At 39.0% G+C, this 5,994-nt stretch overlaps 1 non-coding gene across 1 annotated transcript; it reads left to right on the top strand.

Moving 5' to 3' along the window:
- Positions 1–3,108: 3,108 nt before the first annotated feature.
- On the top strand, positions 3,109–3,216 carry TRNAL-CAA (transfer RNA leucine (anticodon CAA)). The gene is made up of 2 exons: positions 3,109–3,146; positions 3,171–3,216. It is a non-coding gene; the product is annotated as a tRNA-Leu (tRNA).
- Positions 3,217–5,994: the final 2,778 nt, after the last annotated feature.

Here is a 5,994-nt window from a genome sequence, read left to right as displayed (position 1 = left end):
CTTAGTCTTCTGGTGTTTTCTTGAATCTCATTAATTTGTATAAAGATTGGTAGACACCCGTGTCTATCAATTCGTCTTGCTTCCCTTTTCCCACTCACTTCCTCTAACTTACGTCTTTCATTCTGAGTCGGCCCCTCATCGCCTTCTCAAAATTGCCACGGGCACGCAAATCTCTAAGGCCTTGTCTGCACTTTGCAATTTACTTAAGGAAACCGAAGCTCTGAAATCCTTTCTCAGGAACTTGGTATTCCACCCCTTAGCTTCTCTTACACCGATTTCTAGGGATGAATTAAAACTCAGACTCCTCCCCTCCCGCACCCGCCCTCCCAAGCCTCCCGCTGCTCACTCCCGGCCTCTGAAGTTGGAACTCCTTAGCTCCTCCACGTCAATTTTCAAGGCCAGGGACAGGGCAGGGGCACTGCACGGTCGCGCCGCCTGGAAAACCTGAAGACTTGGGGGAAGAGAAGGAAAAGCAAATACTTTTGAGAATTGTCACTTGAAGAGTTAAGGGAAATATGAAGCCCACGGTGATCTACCATAGCTGGATTCTTTGTTCACACTTCATCGGATAACACCTGTTACCTGTTTATTCAAAACCAGACTCCTCTCCTTTCATTTTCATGATTAGATGCCACATTCTTTTGTATGATTTGTACTGCTTTCCCTCTCTCTTTTTTAAGTCTTGGACCTTGAAAGTGTTGTTCACTGGAGAGATGAAACATTTAAGTGGATTTTTATGAAAATAGATTATCAATGCTTCAAACACCTTAGGAACCATAAATCGTCATTTTCCAAGGGCAGAGAGAACTCGAGTTTCTTGAGATGAACCTAGCCACCAACATTCAAAATCAAGAAGTGTGATTTTTGCTGCACAAGTCTACCTCAGAAGATGATTGATCAATCCTATTCTGAGCTGTTCTTTCCTTCTCATATCCCCTCTGAATTCTGCAGGGCTCTGATCTTACCTTTTTTCACCCCTCTCTGCTACACAAGCTGCAAACTTTGTCTTAACCTCTTTCTTAAGACAGAAACCATGGAATCATCACTTCCTCCGATATTTTCATTCCCAGTAACCTCCCCAACTACATTAACAGAATAAAATTACCACCTTCAAAAAAAGAATCATTGGCCCAAGGTCTTGTAAGCCAAAAACTTTTAGTCCTGAGTGTTCTCCCAGGAAGACCTTACAAGGAAGGTTTGTAAATTCACTGAGGTACTATTGGGGTCCGGGCCTTGGTGGTGTTAGTGGCCTTCTATAAAACTCTTCAGAAGCTCAATGCAGACTTTTTTTTTTTTTTTTGTAGTCATCTGAACTGAATTGTACAGAATTGACCATGAAGTGAATTTTACTCCAGGGAGGAGACAAAATATGAACATTTAGAGGATACCAATGAAGAATATATTTAGGAAGCAAAGGTATAAAAGAACTTCGAAATAAAACAGAAAAATCCAACTATAAAGACAAAGATTGACAACTGTGACTATATTAAAATCAAGATCTTTTCATTAAAAATATCACACATAATTCCACACTCAAGGAATGGGACTATATTCATCTTATATTTGTTTGGAAGTTGAGTTTTCAAATTTTTATCTGATTAATAACAGCAATATGTTTGGAGAGTTTAAAAGAGGGCGAAAGAAGTCATGACTAGGATGTCAAGAGCTAAATGACAGAGGATTTGACTAAGAGGAAGGGGAAGCTGTTAAGTTTGAAAGATCATTAACTGGCAGAAAAGGAGGACTCAGCATATTTTTTAAGTGTTTGGAAATTCGGACACCACAGTTCAGAAAAGGCAAATTTGGTTTGTTGGGAATTTGGTTTGTTGCAAAACTGTCTAAATGCCAGAGGTTACAAATAGAAACATGAAGGTGAATGGTCTTTTGAGTGACTGCTACTTGTCACATGGTTTGCTAGGGAAAGCACCTATATAAATTTTTTTAAACTCTCAACAATCTTGAGGTAGGGATTGCCCTCTAAATTTACAGATGAAAGAAATGTTCACAGATGGTCAAAATAATGTAAAATATCAACACATCACACTTTTGTAAATGATGAAGCTTGAATTCAAACATACACACCTTATTCAAGATCCTCATGTTTTCTCCTAATCTGCATTGCCTTTAAAAAAGTATATCAGATTCTCTACATGAAGACCAAAAACAGAGCGAAAGAAACAACTCACTTCTGATCGATGTGCACACAAAATGGCTCTTTAAATAGCTGTTTGTCGGTTCAAGCAAATGTGTTTGAGTTGTCTTCTGCAGGCAATGAAAAATTTATGAAGGCTGTTAATTTGGAAGACTAACTAAAAACTATTATCAGACAGAATAGAAAGAAAACATTGGATGAATACCTCTCACCTTAACCAAAGCAGGAGGGATTTTTAACCACAACAGCAACATTTTTAAAAACTCAGTAGAGACTTTACACCAAGACCTTATTTTAGTCCTCCATGCTCTATGTTTCTCTTTTTATCAGTCTTATAATAAACTACATCCTGCCTCTTCACTTCACATCCCTTCTTTAAGCACAGACTGAAAGAATGCAAAGGGGAAGATAAGTTAGAGCGAGAGAAAAATAGCAACAGAAGGAAAGGAAAGAGAGGAGAGGGGAGAAAGCAGTGGACCTTGCTCCACCTCACAGTGGAACTGTGACGATGCTGAAAACATTATTGTATAGGGACCTGAAGTCTCACACACAGGCCCAGTCCCCATTAGTAAAACTTAAGATAAAATACTCTGAGATACTGTGAGCCCTGGGCAAAGCTCCTGAAAGACAATAGCTGCAACACGTGCTGATAAAATCTGTATCCTAAATCCTGTTTCTTAAGGTTGCTCATGTAATGTGTAACTCACGGTCAGCAGGGATGGAGTGGGAGAAAAAGACTCAAGGTACGTGAGGTGGACTCCCAGTCTTCAAAGCAGCATCAACTCTGTCTCCCAGCGCACCTCTTCACCATAAAATTATTCCTTTCTTGTTGTTTGGCTTTGCAGATAATTCTTGGTTTACTCCTGTAATATCTAGAAATAACTTGTTCCTCTTCCTCTCAGAACAGGCTTCCGTCATTGACTGAGTTGTTACTACTGAGATCCTGTCAGTGTCATGTCAGGATGGCCGAGTGGTCTAAGGCGCCAGACTCAAGATTCTATCTTCCCTCTCTTGGGGCTTCTGGTCTCTGAATGGAGGCGTGGGTTCGAATCCCACTTCTGACAAGGCTCAGTTTTGTTCTTGGCATATGTGTCTTTCATCTCACTCTTGCCTTTCCACCTTGAGTATCCTCCCTTATTCTGTAGTTGGATTCTTTCTACCTCTAAAGACAGTCCCCACCAGCAGCTCCACCCAGGTCTATACTCAGGAAGGTCCTGGTATCCCTGCAAGAGACACTAACAAGTCATCTCTACAACCACCAGCCAAGCATTTGACAAATGGAAATTCCCAATTAGAGAACCTGGAGTATTCCCACACACAACTGGGCACATTTAAAAAAAATCTCTTTGCCACCGATGACTCCCTCTTCCCAAAGAGAAAGAGGCAGTGGATTACCATTTGAAGGTTGTCCCTTACTCTGTGAGCCTGTTTATCTTTTTTTTTTTTTTTTTTTATCACTTGGTATCTTAGCCTTAATACTTTTTTTTTTTTTAATGCCAAAGGTACTTTTTTTTTTTTCTAATTACTTTACATCATTACAGTAGTTTTTGTTATACATTGATATGAACTAGCCATGGATTTACATGTATTCCCCATCCCAGTCCCCCCTCCCACCTCCCTCTCCACCCGATCCCTCTGGGTCTTCCCAGTGCACCAGGCCCGAGCACTTGTCTCATGTACCCAACCTGAGCTGGTTATCCGTTTCACCCTAGATAATATACATGTTTCAATGCTGTCCTCCTGAAACATCCCACCCTCTCCTTCTCCCAGAGTCCACAAGTCTGTTCCATACATCTGAGTCTCTTTTTCTGTTTTGCATATAGGGTTATCGTTACCACCTTTCTAAAGTCCATATATATGTGTTAGTATACTGTAATGGTCTTTATCTTTCTGGCTTACTTCGCTCTGTATAATGGGCTCCAGTTTCATCCATCTCATTAGAACTGATTCAAATGAATTCTTTTTAATGGCTGAGTAGTATTCCATGGTGTATATGTACCACAGCTTCCTCATCCATTCGTCTGCTGATGGGCATCTGGGTTGCTTCCATGAGCCTGTTTATCTTAATGAAACCCAGGAACTTGACTTAATATCAAAAATACAAAGTAACCAGAAAGCCCTCCCTTTTCCTAGAGAGACCTCAAGCCAGACTGTTATGCTCTGGGGGAACATGGCCTCACCACTGGCAAATCAAACAATGTTGTGCATGACCACACCAATGAAAAGGACCCAGACTTTCTTAGTGGTAGCTCAACTTAAGAAGCTCCTACACAGTCCTAGTTTTTTCCATTGGGAAAGTTACTGGAAAATTCACTGCTTTTCCCCACATGGAGGAACTGGAAGAAACAAAATGGAAGCAATAATAATAATACGAATAAACCCCACTGGAATCAGTTTGTAGCCTTTGTATTTTCGTATTAGTGAGAAAGATATCCAAAAGAATAAGTACACAGTTTCTGGTTTTGCCTTTTGATTTAAAGACAGCATCACAGTACCTATGGTACCATCTCCGAGGTTAAGTAAGAAATGACACATTGGGGAAAGTGGCAAACTCTCAGACCATCATTTCCTAAGTTTTTACAAATCAAGCTCTGTAACAGTTTCCTGGCTAGAAGAAGGATCCTTAGAGCTTAGTACTCCGCATCCTGCCCAGGTGTTGGAGACTTTATAAAGGTAAGAAAACATTTTAAAATGATTTTTATTTTATTTTACTTTTTACATTTCCCCATTTAGCTCAAAATATACTAGGAATGCATTGGAACAGAAGATAAAATCAGTTACAGGAAAATAAACAGTCTCAATCTGAAACAATGGTTGGAAGAAGATGAAAATGGAGAATGGAGAAAAATAATTTGGAATTTCATGATTCCAGGAGAAATGCAGGACAGGAAAGAGTGGTGGATGTTTAGGAATCTGCAGAGGTGAGAGTGACAAAAGTGGAATTTAATGATGGGAAAGTGATTTTGGGTTCAAAAGGATAATTAATCACCCTCGGTAGTTCAGGGCTCATTTTGGTTATTGGTCCATTCATACTTTGTTTCAGAAACACTTTTTTCTTTTTTTTTTTTTTTCAGAAACACTTTTTCTTTGTCACAACCTGTATCCATCTCTTTCTTCTCCCCAAAACATATAGATCCTCTCTGAAGGATTTAATATTCTTTTTTTTTTTAATGTTCTTTAGAAAAGAAATTAGCCTCAAAAAAAAAAAAGTGCTGTTGATTTGTGTGATTTTCATTGGCACTGTTAATCCTGATATTTTTTTATTTACTCAACACAGTTTGAAAAATCTATTGTCTTGCTACATTCACATCTGCTCCTTTGTGCACCTGCTACATAGCATGAAATTCATGGGTGGCCACTGAAGTATGCCTGGTGGATATCTAGCTTGCCTGTAATAATGTGGTATGCAAAATCCTACACTTAGACAAGGCCAACCACGGAGTTGAGCTGGAATCTCACTGAGGTACATTCCTAGGAGGAAGATTGCTGTGTAATGATTTAAAAGCTATACAGTAAGAAAAATTCATTTAATGTTAAAGCTGCAAAAGTTGAAAGTCTTAACTTTAAGACCAACATCTTACCTAGCTTATGTAGCTCTTCACAGAAGGCATTTTTTTACCTTAATAAAAATAAAGAAAAGATATCTAAATCAAATCATTTTGAAAAGAAATCTCAGAGCGAGCTCAATTTTACTCAGTTTTAACAGTATGAGCATTTCCTTTTGATAACCTTAAAATATTTTCAGCAGTGTCATAGTCTTGAAGAACTTACCCTCTTAGATTTTAGAGGTGACATAAGAAGATGAAAAGGAAATACTTCGTGAGAGCTTTGTAACAGATTCT

The sequence above is a fragment of the Odocoileus virginianus genome, unplaced genomic scaffold, assembly GCF_023699985.2.
Source record: "Odocoileus virginianus isolate 20LAN1187 ecotype Illinois unplaced genomic scaffold, Ovbor_1.2 Unplaced_Scaffold_29, whole genome shotgun sequence".
In the NCBI taxonomy this organism is placed as follows: domain Eukaryota; kingdom Metazoa; phylum Chordata; class Mammalia; order Artiodactyla; family Cervidae; genus Odocoileus; species Odocoileus virginianus.
The sequence above is the reverse complement of the archived record's forward strand: the minus strand, read 5'-3'. Positions and strand labels throughout refer to the sequence as shown.